Source organism: Alosa sapidissima, chromosome 1, assembly GCF_018492685.1.
Source record: "Alosa sapidissima isolate fAloSap1 chromosome 1, fAloSap1.pri, whole genome shotgun sequence".
NCBI classification, from domain to species: Eukaryota; Metazoa; Chordata; class Actinopteri; order Clupeiformes; family Clupeidae; genus Alosa; species Alosa sapidissima.
In genome coordinates, this window is record NC_055957.1 from 52,833,587 (window position 1) to 52,847,189 (window position 13,603).

At 54.7% G+C, this 13,603-nt stretch overlaps 18 non-coding genes and 1 pseudogene across 18 annotated transcripts; all 19 read left to right on the plus strand.

Annotated features, from left to right (window-relative positions):
* The first annotated feature begins 54 nt into the window (after positions 1-54).
* LOC121679763 lies at positions 55-168 on the plus strand. Its single transcript, XR_006021416.1, has one exon. It is a non-coding gene; the product is annotated as a U5 spliceosomal RNA (small nuclear RNA).
* A 161-nt stretch (positions 169-329) lies between these two features.
* Positions 330-520, plus strand: LOC121683789. Its single transcript, XR_006022910.1, has one exon. It is a non-coding gene; the product is annotated as a U2 spliceosomal RNA (small nuclear RNA).
* A 364-nt stretch (positions 521-884) lies between these two features.
* On the plus strand, positions 885-998 carry LOC121679764. The gene has a single exon (XR_006021417.1). It is a non-coding gene; the product is annotated as a U5 spliceosomal RNA (small nuclear RNA).
* A 161-nt stretch (positions 999-1,159) lies between these two features.
* Positions 1,160-1,350, plus strand: LOC121683850. The gene has a single exon (XR_006022929.1). It is a non-coding gene; the product is annotated as a U2 spliceosomal RNA (small nuclear RNA).
* A 365-nt stretch (positions 1,351-1,715) lies between these two features.
* Positions 1,716-1,829, plus strand: LOC121679766. Its single transcript, XR_006021418.1, has one exon. It is a non-coding gene; the product is annotated as a U5 spliceosomal RNA (small nuclear RNA).
* A 1,814-nt stretch (positions 1,830-3,643) lies between these two features.
* LOC121683781 lies at positions 3,644-3,834 on the plus strand. The gene has a single exon (XR_006022908.1). It is a non-coding gene; the product is annotated as a U2 spliceosomal RNA (small nuclear RNA).
* Positions 3,835-4,196: 362 nt separating this feature from the next.
* Positions 4,197-4,310, plus strand: LOC121679767. The gene has a single exon (XR_006021419.1). It is a non-coding gene; the product is annotated as a U5 spliceosomal RNA (small nuclear RNA).
* A 155-nt stretch (positions 4,311-4,465) lies between these two features.
* Positions 4,466-4,656, plus strand: LOC121683905. Its single transcript, XR_006022946.1, has one exon. It is a non-coding gene; the product is annotated as a U2 spliceosomal RNA (small nuclear RNA).
* A 362-nt stretch (positions 4,657-5,018) lies between these two features.
* Positions 5,019-5,132, plus strand: LOC121679768. The gene has a single exon (XR_006021420.1). It is a non-coding gene; the product is annotated as a U5 spliceosomal RNA (small nuclear RNA).
* Positions 5,133-5,287: 155 nt separating this feature from the next.
* LOC121683965 lies at positions 5,288-5,478 on the plus strand. The gene has a single exon (XR_006022975.1). It is a non-coding gene; the product is annotated as a U2 spliceosomal RNA (small nuclear RNA).
* Positions 5,479-5,840: 362 nt separating this feature from the next.
* Positions 5,841-5,954, plus strand: LOC121679770. The gene has a single exon (XR_006021421.1). It is a non-coding gene; the product is annotated as a U5 spliceosomal RNA (small nuclear RNA).
* A 155-nt stretch (positions 5,955-6,109) lies between these two features.
* LOC121684015 lies at positions 6,110-6,300 on the plus strand. The gene has a single exon (XR_006022995.1). It is a non-coding gene; the product is annotated as a U2 spliceosomal RNA (small nuclear RNA).
* A 362-nt stretch (positions 6,301-6,662) lies between these two features.
* Positions 6,663-6,776, plus strand: LOC121679775. The gene has a single exon (XR_006021422.1). It is a non-coding gene; the product is annotated as a U5 spliceosomal RNA (small nuclear RNA).
* Positions 6,777-8,606: 1,830 nt separating this feature from the next.
* On the plus strand, positions 8,607-8,799 carry LOC121683752. The gene has a single exon (XR_006022898.1). It is a non-coding gene; the product is annotated as a U2 spliceosomal RNA (small nuclear RNA).
* Positions 8,800-9,161: 362 nt separating this feature from the next.
* LOC121679781 lies at positions 9,162-9,275 on the plus strand. The gene has a single exon (XR_006021424.1). It is a non-coding gene; the product is annotated as a U5 spliceosomal RNA (small nuclear RNA).
* A 2,187-nt stretch (positions 9,276-11,462) lies between these two features.
* Positions 11,463-11,666, plus strand: LOC121684268 (annotated as a pseudogene).
* A 362-nt stretch (positions 11,667-12,028) lies between these two features.
* LOC121679785 lies at positions 12,029-12,142 on the plus strand. The gene has a single exon (XR_006021427.1). It is a non-coding gene; the product is annotated as a U5 spliceosomal RNA (small nuclear RNA).
* A 155-nt stretch (positions 12,143-12,297) lies between these two features.
* On the plus strand, positions 12,298-12,488 carry LOC121684072. The gene has a single exon (XR_006023021.1). It is a non-coding gene; the product is annotated as a U2 spliceosomal RNA (small nuclear RNA).
* Positions 12,489-12,850: 362 nt separating this feature from the next.
* On the plus strand, positions 12,851-12,964 carry LOC121679797. The gene has a single exon (XR_006021434.1). It is a non-coding gene; the product is annotated as a U5 spliceosomal RNA (small nuclear RNA).
* Positions 12,965-13,603: the final 639 nt, after the last annotated feature.

Sequence of the window (13,603 nt, forward strand, 5' to 3'; positions counted from 1 at the left end):
CGTCCACGACCGGCGCCGTTCATGCTCTCCGTCCGGCGTGCCCTGTGGCAGCCATCGCTCGGGTTTCTCTTCATCTCGTACAAATCTTTCGCCTTTTACTAAAGATTTCCGTGGAGGGGAACTGCCCCGAGTTTACGGTATTTTTGGAAGCTCTGCTTCGGCGGAGCTGCACCTGCCTGTCCAAAGTCAAGCGTCGTGGTGTTTTGTTTTGCGGCGGCGGCGGCGGCGGCGGCGGCGGTCCGCTTTTGCTGGCCCCGCCTCCCCCCGTAACCATGTGAGCGCGGGGGGCGTCGCTAGAGGGGCCGCCGCACCCCGTGCAGTTGTGGGGTATCGCTTCTCGGCCTTTTGGCTAAGATCAAGTGTAGTATCTGTTCTTATCAGTTTAATATCTGATACGTCCTCTACCCGAGGACCATATATTAATCTGATTTTTGGAACAGGGAGACGGAAGAGGGGCTTGCTCCGTCCGCTCCACGCATCGACCCGGTATTGCAGCGACTCCGGGAACGGTGCACATTCCTTTGACTGTGTAAGAAAAGAACCAACCCAGTGGAACTGACTGACTGACTGACTGACTGACTGACTGACTGTGATGAAATCCTCCTTAGCAGAGCAGACGCAGCAGCAGGAGTCCTTGCCAGGTGTTTTGGCCAACCGCGCCACCTCCCTTTTCGGCCCCTTTTGGGTTTTCCCGCCCTTTTACTCTTTTTTTTTTTTTTTTTTTTTTTTTTTTTTTTGTTTTTTTTTTTTTTTTTTACACATTTAAATTTAAAGGGGATGTTGATACTGCCGTCTTGTTGCCACTGGGCAACGCCTTGGAGTCACCCTCACGTCCACGACCGGCGCCGTTCATGCTCTCCGTCCGGCGTGCCCTGTGGCAGCCATCGCTCGGGTTTCTCTTCATCTCGTACAAATCTTTCGCCTTTTACTAAAGATTTCCGTGGAGGGGAACTGCCCCGAGTTTACGGTATTTTTGGAAGCTCTGCTTCGGCGGAGCTGCACCTGCCTGTCCAAAGTCAAGCGTCGTGGTGTTTTGTTTTGCGGCGGCGGCGGCGGCGGCGGCGGCGGTCCGCTTTTGCTGGCCCCGCCTCCCCCCGTAACCATGTGAGCGCGGGGGGCGTCGCTAGAGGGGCCGCCGCACCCCGTGCAGTTGTGGGGTATCGCTTCTCGGCCTTTTGGCTAAGATCAAGTGTAGTATCTGTTCTTATCAGTTTAATATCTGATACGTCCTCTACCCGAGGACCATATATTAATCTGATTTTTGGAACAGGGAGACGGAAGAGGGGCTTGCTCCGTCCGCTCCACGCATCGACCCGGTATTGCAGCGACTCCGGGAACGGTGCACATTCCTTTGACTGTGTAAGAAAAGAACCAACCCAGTGGAACTGACTGACTGACTGACTGACTGACTGACTGACTGTGATGAAATCCTCCTTAGCAGAGCAGACGCAGCAGCAGGAGTCCTTGCCAGGTGTTTTGGCCAACCGCGCCACCTCCCTTTTCGGCCCCTTTTGGGTTTTCCCGCCCTTTTACTCTTTTTTTTTTTTTTTTTTTTTTTTTTTTTTTTTGTTTTTTTTTTTTTTTTTTACACATTTAAATTTAAAGGGGATGTTGATACTGCCGTCTTGTTGCCACTGGGCAACGCCTTGGAGTCACCCTCACGTCCACGACCGGCGCCGTTCATGCTCTCCGTCCGGCGTGCCCTGTGGCAGCCATCGCTCGGGTTTCTCTTCATCTCGTACAAATCTTTCGCCTTTTACTAAAGATTTCCGTGGAGGGGAACTGCCCCGAGTTTACGGTATTTTTGGAAGCTCTGCTTCGGCGGAGCTGCACCTGCCTGTCCAAAGTCAAGCGTCGTGGTGTTTTGTTTTGCGGCGGCGGCGGCGGCGGCGGCGGCGGTCCGCTTTTGCTGGCCCCGCCTCCCCCCGTAACCATGTGAGCGCGGGGGGCGTCGCTAGAGGGGCCGCCGCACCCCGTGCAGTTGTGGGGTATCGCTTCTCGGCCTTTTGGCTAAGATCAAGTAGCAGAGATAGCGATGGTGGCCATTGAAACGTGGACGGGGATCCCGAAGTTCGGAATTCGGTTCCTGGTGCCGGTGGAGAAAAGGGAGATGCTGACTCGGGAGGCTTTTGGTGCGAAGATCGTCAAGGAGATACTTCGGGTGACGGACAAGGAGGTGCTGTGCCTGCAGGGAGCGGTGGATGGGACCTGTTTTGACGTGACCTTCCGGACGTTGGCGGGGATGAATGAGGCGTATCGGCGGTGGTCTACGACGGCGGGGAAAGCTGTGGCGGCGGGGATGTGTGCGGCGAAGTGGGGCGCGACCAACACTGTCATCGTGCAGGTTTTCAACCCCCACGTGCTGTTGGATGATGTCTGGAGCTTTCTGGAGCGGTACTGCGTGGACCTGTCTGATGGGCAGCGGATCTTGGACTCCAATGGATTTTGGACAGGGAAGTGGAGTTTCATTGCGGGCTTTCGTTCGTCTGGGGGTCGTGTGTTGCGGCCTCCCTACGCGTTTGCTCTGGGACCTGACCGTGGGAGAGTGTTCATACCGGACTTGCCAAGTGAGTGCTGGGGGTGTGGGGGTGTGGGGCATTTACGTGGGGAATGTAATGTTAAGTCATGTTTGCGTTGTGGGGCTGTGGGGCATGTGGTGAAAGACTGTACTGAGTTGAAGGAGTGTGTTTTGTGTGGGGGGACTGATCATTTGTTTGCTGGGTGTGCTAAACGGCGCAGTTATGCTGGGGTGGTGACTGGCGCTGTGGGGGCTCCTGCTCTTGGTACGGGGGCTCCCGCGGTGTCGGGTGAGGGGAAGCAGAGGCCTGCAAAGACGGTGCCGGTGGTGGAGAAGACGGGGTCTGGGAGTGGAGTGTTGGTGCCGGTGCCTGCTGTGTCTGCTGGTGGTGTGGTGGCTGGGCCGCAGGGTAGCCAGGTTGGCTGCTCGGCGGCTACGGCTACCGCTAAGCCGCATGGCGGGCAAGATGGCCGCCCGAAGGTCAAAGGTGCGGCTGGGTCAGAGGTCGTGGCTGTGGGGAAGATGGTGGAGTCCAGCTGGGCGGATGCTTCTGCTTCGCAGGAGCAGGAGATGGTGGAAGTGTCGGCGGCGGCGGGGGCAGTGAAGCGCCCTCTAGTGGATGGGAGGGCAACGGCAGGTCCTGTGAGTCGGCAGAAGTTGGAGACGACGGTGGCTGTTTCAGAGGGGGCTCCGCCCCCGGTGGTCGGAGGTGGAAGTGCACAAGGGCCGGGGAGGGAGGAGAGGCCGCCCCCTACTGTTCAGGTGGGGGGTTGGGATGTGGAGAGCGTAAAGCGGGCGATGGGTTTGGGTTGATGTGTTTTGAGTGATGGGGTTGTGTATCTGTGTCTCTGTGGTTGTGGGTGTGCTGTTTGGATGTATGGGGTGGATTAAACAGGTGTTATGGGTGGGTAAGATTTTTTGTGTATCCTGTAAGATTTTTTGCATGTACATGTGTGTTTTTCGCTGTGTTTGGCCGGGCCTGTGTGCCTGGGTCGTTGTGTTGTTATGTGTTATTGTTTATGGTGGCAGCCTCTAGTCTAGCTTAAATTAACTTCCTTCTGTATCTTTTGTGTGTTGTGTGTATTATATGTATATCTCCTGTGTGTTGTATTTTCAAGGCTGCTTCGCTCTGTTTATATTCAATAAAAAAAAAAAAAAAAAAATCTGTTCTTATCAGTTTAATATCTGATACGTCCTCTACCCGAGGACCATATATTAATCTGATTTTTGGAACAGGGAGACGGAAGAGGGGCTTGCTCCGTCCGCTCCACGCATCGACCCGGTATTGCAGCGACTCCGGGAACGGTGCACATTCCTTTGACTGTGTAAGAAAAGAACCAACCCAGTGGAACTGACTGACTGACTGACTGACTGACTGACTGACTGACTGTGATGAAATCCTCCTTAGCAGAGCAGACGCAGCAGCAGGAGTCCTTGCCAGGTGTTTTGGCCAACCGCGCCACCTCCCTTTTCGGCCCCTTTTGGGTTTTCCCGCCCTTTTACTCTTTTTTTTTTTTTTTTTTTTTTTTTTTTTTTTTTTTTTTTTTTTTACACATTTAAATTTAAAGGGGATGTTGATACTGCAGTCTTGTTGCCACTGGGCAACGCCTTGGAGTCACCCTCACGTCCACGACCGGCGCCGTTCATGCTCTCCGTCCGGCGTGCCCTGTGGCAGCCATCGCTCGGGTTTCTCTTCATCTCGTACAAATCTTTCGCCTTTTACTAAAGATTTCCGTGGAGGGGAACTGCCCCGAGTTTACGGTATTTTTGGAAGCTCTGCTTCGGCGGAGCTGCACCTGCCTGTCCAAAGTCAAGCGTCGTGGTGTTTTGTTTTGCGGCGGCGGCGGCGGCGGCGGTCCGCTTTTGCTGGCCCCGCCTCCCCCCGTAACCATGTGAGCGCGGGGGGCGTCGCTAGAGGGGCCGCCGCACCCCGTGCAGTTGTGGGGTATCGCTTCTCGGCCTTTTGGCTAAGATCAAGTGTAGTATCTGTTCTTATCAGTTTAATATCTGATACGTCCTCTACCCGAGGACCATATATTAATCTGATTTTTGGAACAGGGAGACGGAAGAGGGGCTTGCTCCGTCCGCTCCACGCATCGACCCGGTATTGCAGCGACTCCGGGAACGGTGCACATTCCTTTGACTGTGTAAGAAAAGAACCAACCCAGTGGAACTGACTGACTGACTGACTGACTGACTGACTGACTGACTGTGATGAAATCCTCCTTAGCAGAGCAGACGCAGCAGCAGGAGTCCTTGCCAGGTGTTTTGGCCAACCGCGCCACCTCCCTTTTCGGCCCCTTTTGGGTTTTCCCGCCCTTTTACTCTTTTTTTTTTTTTTTTTTTTTTTTTTTTTTTTTTTTTTTTTTTTTACACATTTAAATTTAAAGGGGATGTTGATACTGCAGTCTTGTTGCCACTGGGCAACGCCTTGGAGTCACCCTCACGTCCACGACCGGCGCCGTTCATGCTCTCCGTCCGGCGTGCCCTGTGGCAGCCATCGCTCGGGTTTCTCTTCATCTCGTACAAATCTTTCGCCTTTTACTAAAGATTTCCGTGGAGGGGAACTGCCCCGAGTTTACGGTATTTTTGGAAGCTCTGCTTCGGCGGAGCTGCACCTGCCTGTCCAAAGTCAAGCGTCGTGGTGTTTTGTTTTGCGGCGGCGGCGGCGGCGGCGGTCCGCTTTTGCTGGCCCCGCCTCCCCCCGTAACCATGTGAGCGCGGGGGGCGTCGCTAGAGGGGCCGCCGCACCCCGTGCAGTTGTGGGGTATCGCTTCTCGGCCTTTTGGCTAAGATCAAGTGTAGTATCTGTTCTTATCAGTTTAATATCTGATACGTCCTCTACCCGAGGACCATATATTAATCTGATTTTTGGAACAGGGAGACGGAAGAGGGGCTTGCTCCGTCCGCTCCACGCATCGACCCGGTATTGCAGCGACTCCGGGAACGGTGCACATTCCTTTGACTGTGTAAGAAAAGAACCAACCCAGTGGAACTGACTGACTGACTGACTGACTGACTGACTGACTGACTGTGATGAAATCCTCCTTAGCAGAGCAGACGCAGCAGCAGGAGTCCTTGCCAGGTGTTTTGGCCAACCGCGCCACCTCCCTTTTCGGCCCCTTTTGGGTTTTCCCGCCCTTTTACTCTTTTTTTTTTTTTTTTTTTTTTTTTTTTTTTTTTTTTTTTTTTTTACACATTTAAATTTAAAGGGGATGTTGATACTGCAGTCTTGTTGCCACTGGGCAACGCCTTGGAGTCACCCTCACGTCCACGACCGGCGCCGTTCATGCTCTCCGTCCGGCGTGCCCTGTGGCAGCCATCGCTCGGGTTTCTCTTCATCTCGTACAAATCTTTCGCCTTTTACTAAAGATTTCCGTGGAGGGGAACTGCCCCGAGTTTACGGTATTTTTGGAAGCTCTGCTTCGGCGGAGCTGCACCTGCCTGTCCAAAGTCAAGCGTCGTGGTGTTTTGTTTTGCGGCGGCGGCGGCGGCGGCGGTCCGCTTTTGCTGGCCCCGCCTCCCCCCGTAACCATGTGAGCGCGGGGGGCGTCGCTAGAGGGGCCGCCGCACCCCGTGCAGTTGTGGGGTATCGCTTCTCGGCCTTTTGGCTAAGATCAAGTGTAGTATCTGTTCTTATCAGTTTAATATCTGATACGTCCTCTACCCGAGGACCATATATTAATCTGATTTTTGGAACAGGGAGACGGAAGAGGGGCTTGCTCCGTCCGCTCCACGCATCGACCCGGTATTGCAGCGACTCCGGGAACGGTGCACATTCCTTTGACTGTGTAAGAAAAGAACCAACCCAGTGGAACTGACTGACTGACTGACTGACTGACTGACTGACTGACTGTGATGAAATCCTCCTTAGCAGAGCAGACGCAGCAGCAGGAGTCCTTGCCAGGTGTTTTGGCCAACCGCGCCACCTCCCTTTTCGGCCCCTTTTGGGTTTTCCCGCCCTTTTACTCTTTTTTTTTTTTTTTTTTTTTTTTTTTTTTTTTTTTTTTTTTTTTACACATTTAAATTTAAAGGGGATGTTGATACTGCAGTCTTGTTGCCACTGGGCAACGCCTTGGAGTCACCCTCACGTCCACGACCGGCGCCGTTCATGCTCTCCGTCCGGCGTGCCCTGTGGCAGCCATCGCTCGGGTTTCTCTTCATCTCGTACAAATCTTTCGCCTTTTACTAAAGATTTCCGTGGAGGGGAACTGCCCCGAGTTTACGGTATTTTTGGAAGCTCTGCTTCGGCGGAGCTGCACCTGCCTGTCCAAAGTCAAGCGTCGTGGTGTTTTGTTTTGCGGCGGCGGCGGCGGCGGCGGTCCGCTTTTGCTGGCCCCGCCTCCCCCCGTAACCATGTGAGCGCGGGGGGCGTCGCTAGAGGGGCCGCCGCACCCCGTGCAGTTGTGGGGTATCGCTTCTCGGCCTTTTGGCTAAGATCAAGTGTTCTTACACACGAGGATTATCCGAGGCAGCGATGTTGGACGAGATAGAGGCAACTAAGGGGATACCAAGGTATGCGATCCGCTACCTGATCCCGGAGACGAGGAGGGCAGAGCTGGATCGGGCTGGTTTCGGAGAGGTCATTCTCAAGGGCGTGTTGGGATTGTCGGGAGCGGACGTGCTCTGCCTGCAGGATTACCCGGCGGTGGGGCAGCACGACGTCACGTTTAAGACGGAGGAGGACCTGCGCGTGGCGTACGGGAAGGGGAAAGGAGATGCACGGATCGTGGGGATTAAGCGCGTGGTGTGGAGCGCAGCCAACGCGGTCGTGGTGCAGATGTTCAACCCGCACGTGTTGGAGCTGGATGTCCGGGGGTTCCTGAGCCGGTACTGCAGCTTGGTGTCAACGGGGCAGAAGGTCATGGACGGCAATGGATTTTGGACTGGAAAGTGGAGGTACAGTGTGCGGTTTCGTACTTCTGGGGAGGGCCGCCAGCTGCGGCCTCCACATTTGTTTGCTCTGGGGACGGATCGCGGGAGGGTGTTTTTACCAGACTTGCCGACTGTTTGTTGGGGATGTGGGGAAGAGGGGCACTTGAGGAGTGAATGTGTTGCGCAGCGGTGTGTGCGTTGTGGGGTGGTGGGGCATGTGGTGAAGAACTGTGGGGAGAGAAGGGAGTGTTCTTTGTGTGGGGCCAAGGATCACCTCTTTCTGAAGTGCCCTAAGAGACAGAGCTATGCGGGAGCAGTTTTGGGGCTGTCTGGTGGTGGGGGGGTTTCTGTTTCCCCCGCAGGGGCTCCTCTGATGACTGGTGCGCTGGAGAGGAGGTCGACGGGTCCGGTGACGGCTGGTGTGAGCGGAGCGAAGGGAGCTGCAGTATCTGCTGGAGGAGCGGGAGCGGTGGCTGGTGCGAGTGGAGTGACGGGAGCTGCAGTATCTGCTGGAGGAGCTGGAGCGGGGCCGCATGGTGGCTGCCTGGTGGCTACGGCTACCGCTAGGCCGCATGGCAGCCAAGATGGCCGCCCAGAGGTCGGAGGGTCGGCGGGGTCGAAGGGCAGGCCGGGCGTGGCCACGGAGAGGGTCGGGGTGTCGAGCTGGGCGGAGGCAACAGCCTCCCAGGAAGAGGAGATGGCGGAGCTGGCGATGGTGTCTGGGAAGCGCCCCCTGGAGGGTGGAGGTCTGGCGGGTGCTCCGGTGCGGCGTCAGCGGCCGGGGGAGGGGGTGGCGGCCTTTGGACGCTCCCTGCCCCTGGTGGCTGAGTTGGGGACTACGGGCGAGTCGGCGGAGCTGGAGTTGGAGGAGTCGATGGATTCGGTGGAGTCGGTGACGGAGAGGCGGACCGCAGGACGGGGGAGTCGCCCCCCTCCTGAGCAGATTGCTGGATGGGATGTGGACAGTTTGAAGAGGACTATGGGCATGGATTAGTGGGTTACTGGTGGTGGGTTTGTGTAATTAACTGTGTAATAGTGATGTAAGGGGGTGGGTGGGTGGGTTTTGTGTTAGGGGGTTGCTTTTGGCTGGGCCTGCGCGCCCGAGTCGTTCTCAAAGGGGCATTTGTGCCCGTATGTTGCAGCCTTCTTTTTTCTCTTTTTCTTTTTCCCTGCTTTCTGAATTCTTCATGTTCTGGCTGTAACTATGCTTTGTATATTTTGATCTGGTATGAATAAACTTCAATACAAAAAAATCTGTTCTTATCAGTTTAATATCTGATACGTCCTCTACCCGAGGACCATATATTAATCTGATTTTTGGAACAGGGAGACGGAAGAGGGGCTTGCTCCGTCCGCTCCACGCATCGACCCGGTATTGCAGCGACTCCGGGAACGGTGCACATTCCTTTGACTGTGTAAGAAAAGAACCAACCCAGTGGAACTGACTGACTGACTGACTGACTGACTGACTGACTGACTGTGATGAAATCCTCCTTAGCAGAGCAGACGCAGCAGCAGGAGTCCTTGCCAGGTGTTTTGGCCAACCGCGCCACCTCCCTTTTCGGCCCCTTTTGGGTTTTCCCGCCCTTTTACTCTTTTTTTTTTTTTTTTTTTTTTTTTTTTTTTTTTTTTTTTTTTTTACACATTTAAATTTAAAGGGGATGTTGATACTGCAGTCTTGTTGCCACTGGGCAACGCCTTGGAGTCACCCTCACGTCCACGACCGGCGCCGTTCATGCTCTCCGTCCGGCGTGCCCTGTGGCAGCCATCGCTCGGGTTTCTCTTCATCTCGTACAAATCTTTCGCCTTTTACTAAAGATTTCCGTGGAGGGGAACTGCCCCGAGTTTACGGTATTTTTGGAAGCTCTGCTTCGGCGGAGCTGCACCTGCCTGTCCAAAGTCAAGCGTCGTGGTGTTTTGTTTTGCGGCGGCGGCGGCGGCGGCGGTCCGCTTTTGCTGGCCCCGCCTCCCCCCGTAACCATGTGAGCGCGGGGGGCGTCGCTAGAGGGGCCGCCGCACCCCGTGCAGTTGTGGGGTATCGCTTCTCGGCCTTTTGGCTAAGATCAAGTGGAGCACCTCGCGCACACGACGGGAAGGCGATGGGGACGTTGGGTCCATTACGTTTGAGGAACACGATCCGTTTTGTGGTTCCGGTGAGCAGAAGGAAGGACATGAAGAGAGAGTACTTTTCGGACAAGGTTTTGCTGGACATTTTGGATTTGGGAGTGCGGGAGGTTCTTTGCCTGCAGGAGTATCGGCCTCAAGGTACGTTTGATGTTACGTTTCGGACTGAAATGTTTTTTGAAATGGCTAAGAAGAGGATTACTGAGAAGTTGCATGTGGATTTACTGAAGGGTATGGGGCTTTTTTCGTCGGAGACTCATGTTTTTGTGCACATGTTTAACCCGTTTGTGTTGGAGGAGGACATTATTGCTTTTCTGAAGAGATACTGTGTGGATGTGCGGGAGGGTGCGAAAGTGACTGACTCGAGGGGTTTCTGGACGGGAAGGAGACGGTTTAAAGTTCGCTTTAAAGTTGGTGCTTCGCCTCCCCAGTCCTTCGCTTTGGGGCCAGACAGGGGTTACTTGTTTGTCCCTGGGAGGCCTGGGGGTTGCTGGAAGTGTGGGGAAGGTGGGCATGTTAGAGAGGACTGTAAAGTTACCAGGTGCCGCCATTGTGGCTCTACGGAGCACATGGCAGCGAAATGTTTGGCTCCGAGGACCTGCAGTCTTTGTGGGTCTTCGGAGCACCTGTTTAGAGCCTGCCCAGGTCGGAAGAGTGCTGCTGTGGGTCGTGAAGAGTCTGAGGGTCGAGGACCGACGGACGTGCGGTCGGCTGCTGGAGAGGAGTCCCCTATGCCCCCCGGGAGGACTCTTTCGAGGCTTGCTGATCCTTTGTCTGACGGTGGCCATGCGGTCGCTAAGATGGCGGCTAACGATGAGCAGGTGGTGAGCCATGTGGTAGCAAAGATGGTGGCTAGCAGCGAGCAGGTGGTGAGTGCACATGGAGCTGCTGCTGAGAGGCCCTCTGTTCCCACCCCGGAGGGTTCATCTCAGTTTGCAGCTCCCCAGGCTGTTAATGTTGTTAGTGTGCTTTCCCCTAGGCCTACAGCTGATTCCCCCCAGGCTGTGGCCGAGGACATGTGTTCTGGTGTTCCTGTGGCTTCTCCTGGGCCTCTGGCTGATCCCCCCCAGGCTGTGGCTGAGGAGACATGTTCTGATGTTGCTGTGGATAAGTCGGCGGGAGTGGTGTCACCTGGGTCGTGGGCTGATTGCCCCTTCGATGAGGAGGTGGTGATCACAGGAGTGGTGCCAGCTGCAGGGAAGCGCCCCCTGGAGGACAGCGGGTCGGAGGAGACTCCAGTGCGCCGCCGCAGGTCGTGCCCGACAGTGCAGGTGTTTGGCCAGGTCACCCCCCTGGAGGAAGAGGAGGGCGATGACGACAGCGAGGAGGAGATCGAGGTCGATGATGGCAGGCCCTGTGATGAGTTGGTGATCGGCTCGGATTTGCTTCTGGGCTGGGACGAGAAGAATTTGAAGCAGCTGACTGGCATGGTCGAGTCAAGTGGAAGAGACTGATGTGTGTTTACAAGGTCGACTGCGATGATATGGAGGCCGTGGGCGCCGAGGCCAGTTGTGCCGTGGTGGCTGGAGGCGGGGCCTCCCCGGATTTTCTTCTGGGGGGCGATGAGGACAATTTGAAGGCTACTACTCTTCTGGTGGAGCCTAGGAATGCGGACTCTTTGTTGTGATGTGTGTTTGGTGATGGGTATGTTCTTGTTGGTAGTTTTGTGAATGGGCTGATTAAAGTCAAGTGACGTGTTCTGGCCCTAGTACGCATGATTGTTTGATGATGGCTGTGCATTTCATTTGTTGGGGTTTTGTGGCTTTGGGTTGTCTGTATTGATGACTGTATGGTTTGGTTTGATGTTGTATGGTTTAGTCTGTATTGATGACTGTATGGTTTGGTTTGATGTTGTATGGTTTAGGGATGGTATAATTTTCTTTTGACGTCCGGTGGGCGTGTTTTTCTTTACTGGTGTTTTTCGGTCGTCCAGGGGGACGTATGTATGGTTTGACTCATGTCATGCAATAAACGAATAAAAAAAAAAAAAAAAAAATCTGTTCTTATCAGTTTAATATCTGATACGTCCTCTACCCGAGGACCATATATTAATCTGATTTTTGGAACAGGGAGACGGAAGAGGGGCTTGCTCCGTCCGCTCCACGCATCGACCCGGTATTGCAGCGACTCCGGGAACGGTGCACATTCCTTTGACTGTGTAAGAAAAGAACCAACCCAGTGGAACTGACTGACTGACTGACTGACTGACTGACTGACTGACTGTGATGAAATCCTCCTTAGCAGAGCAGACGCAGCAGCAGGAGTCCTTGCCAGGTGTTTTGGCCAACCGCGCCACCTCCCTTTTCGGCCCCTTTTGGGTTTTCCCGCCCTTTTACTCTTTTTTTTTTTTTTTTTTTTTTTTTTTTTTTTTTTTTTTTTTTTTACACATTTAAATTTAAAGGGGATGTTGATACTGCAGTCTTGTTGCCACTGGGCAACGCCTTGGAGTCACCCTCACGTCCACGACCGGCGCCGTTCATGCTCTCCGTCCGGCGTGCCCTGTGGCAGCCATCGCTCGGGTTTCTCTTCATCTCGTACAAATCTTTCGCCTTTTACTAAAGATTTCCGTGGAGGGGAACTGCCCCGAGTTTACGGTATTTTTGGAAGCTCTGCTTCGGCGGAGCTGCACCTGCCTGTCCAAAGTCAAGCGTCGTGGTGTTTTGTTTTGCGGCGGCGGCGGCGGCGGCGGTCCGCTTTTGCTGGCCCCGCCTCCCCCCGTAACCATGTGAGCGCGGGGGGCGTCGCTAGAGGGGCCGCCGCACCCCGTGCAGTTGTGGGGTATCGCTTCTCGGCCTTTTGGCTAAGATCAAGTGTAGTATCTGTTCTTATCAGTTTAATATCTGATACGTCCTCTACCCGAGGACCATATATTAATCTGATTTTTGGAACAGGGAGACGGAAGAGGGGCTTGCTCCGTCCGCTCCACGCATCGACCCGGTATTGCAGCGACTCCGGGAACGGTGCACATTCCTTTGACTGTGTAAGAAAAGAACCAACCCAGTGGAACTGACTGACTGACTGACTGACTGACTGACTGACTGACTGTGATGAAATCCTCCTTAGCAGAGCAGACGCAGCAGCAGGAGTCCTTGCCAGGTGTTTTGGCCAACCGCGCCACCTCCCTTTTCGGCCCCTTTTGGGTTTTCCCGCCCTTTTACTCTTTTTTTTTTTTTTTTTTTTTTTTTTTTTTTTTTTTTTTTTTTTTACACATTTAAATTTAAAGGGGATGTTGATACTGCAGTCTTGTTGCCACTGGGCAACGCCTTGGAGTCACCCTCACGTCCACGACCGGCGCCGTTCATGCTCTCCGTCCGGCGTGCCCTGTGGCAGCCATCGCTCGGGTTTCTCTTCATCTCGTACAAATCTTTCGCCTTTTACTAAAGATTTCCGTGGAGGGGAACTGCCCCGAGTTTACGGTATTTTTGGAAGCTCTGCTTCGGCGGAGCTGCACCTGCCTGTCCAAAGTCAAGCGTCGTGGTGTTTTGTTTTGCGGCGGCGGCGGCGGCGGCGGTCCGCTTTTGCTGGCCCCGCCTCCCCCCGTAACCATGTGAGCGCGGGGGGCGTCGCTAGAGGGGCCGCCGCACCCCGTGCAGTTGTGGGGTATCGCTTCTCGGCCTTTTGGCTAAGATCAAGTGTTCTTACACACGAGGATTATCCGAGGCAGCGATGTTGGACGAGATAGAGGCAACTAAGGGGATACCAAGGTATGCGATCCGCTACCTGATCCCGGAGACGAGGAGGGCAGAGCTGGATCGGGCTGGTTTCGGAGAGGTCATTCTCAAGGGCGTGTTGGGATTGTCGGGAGCGGACGTGCTCTGCCTGCAGGATTACCCGGCGGTGGGGCAGCACGACGTCACGTTTAAGACGGAGGAGGACCTGCGCGTGGCGTACGGGAAGGGGAAAGGAGATGCACGGATCGTGGGGATTAAGCGCGTGGTGTGGAGCGCAGCCAACGCGGTCGTGGTGCAGATGTTCAACCCGCACGTGTTGGAGCTGGATGTCCGGGGGTTCCTGAGCCGGTACTGCAGCTTGGTGTCAACGGGGCAGAAGGTCATGGACGGCAATGGATTTTGGACTGGAAAGTGG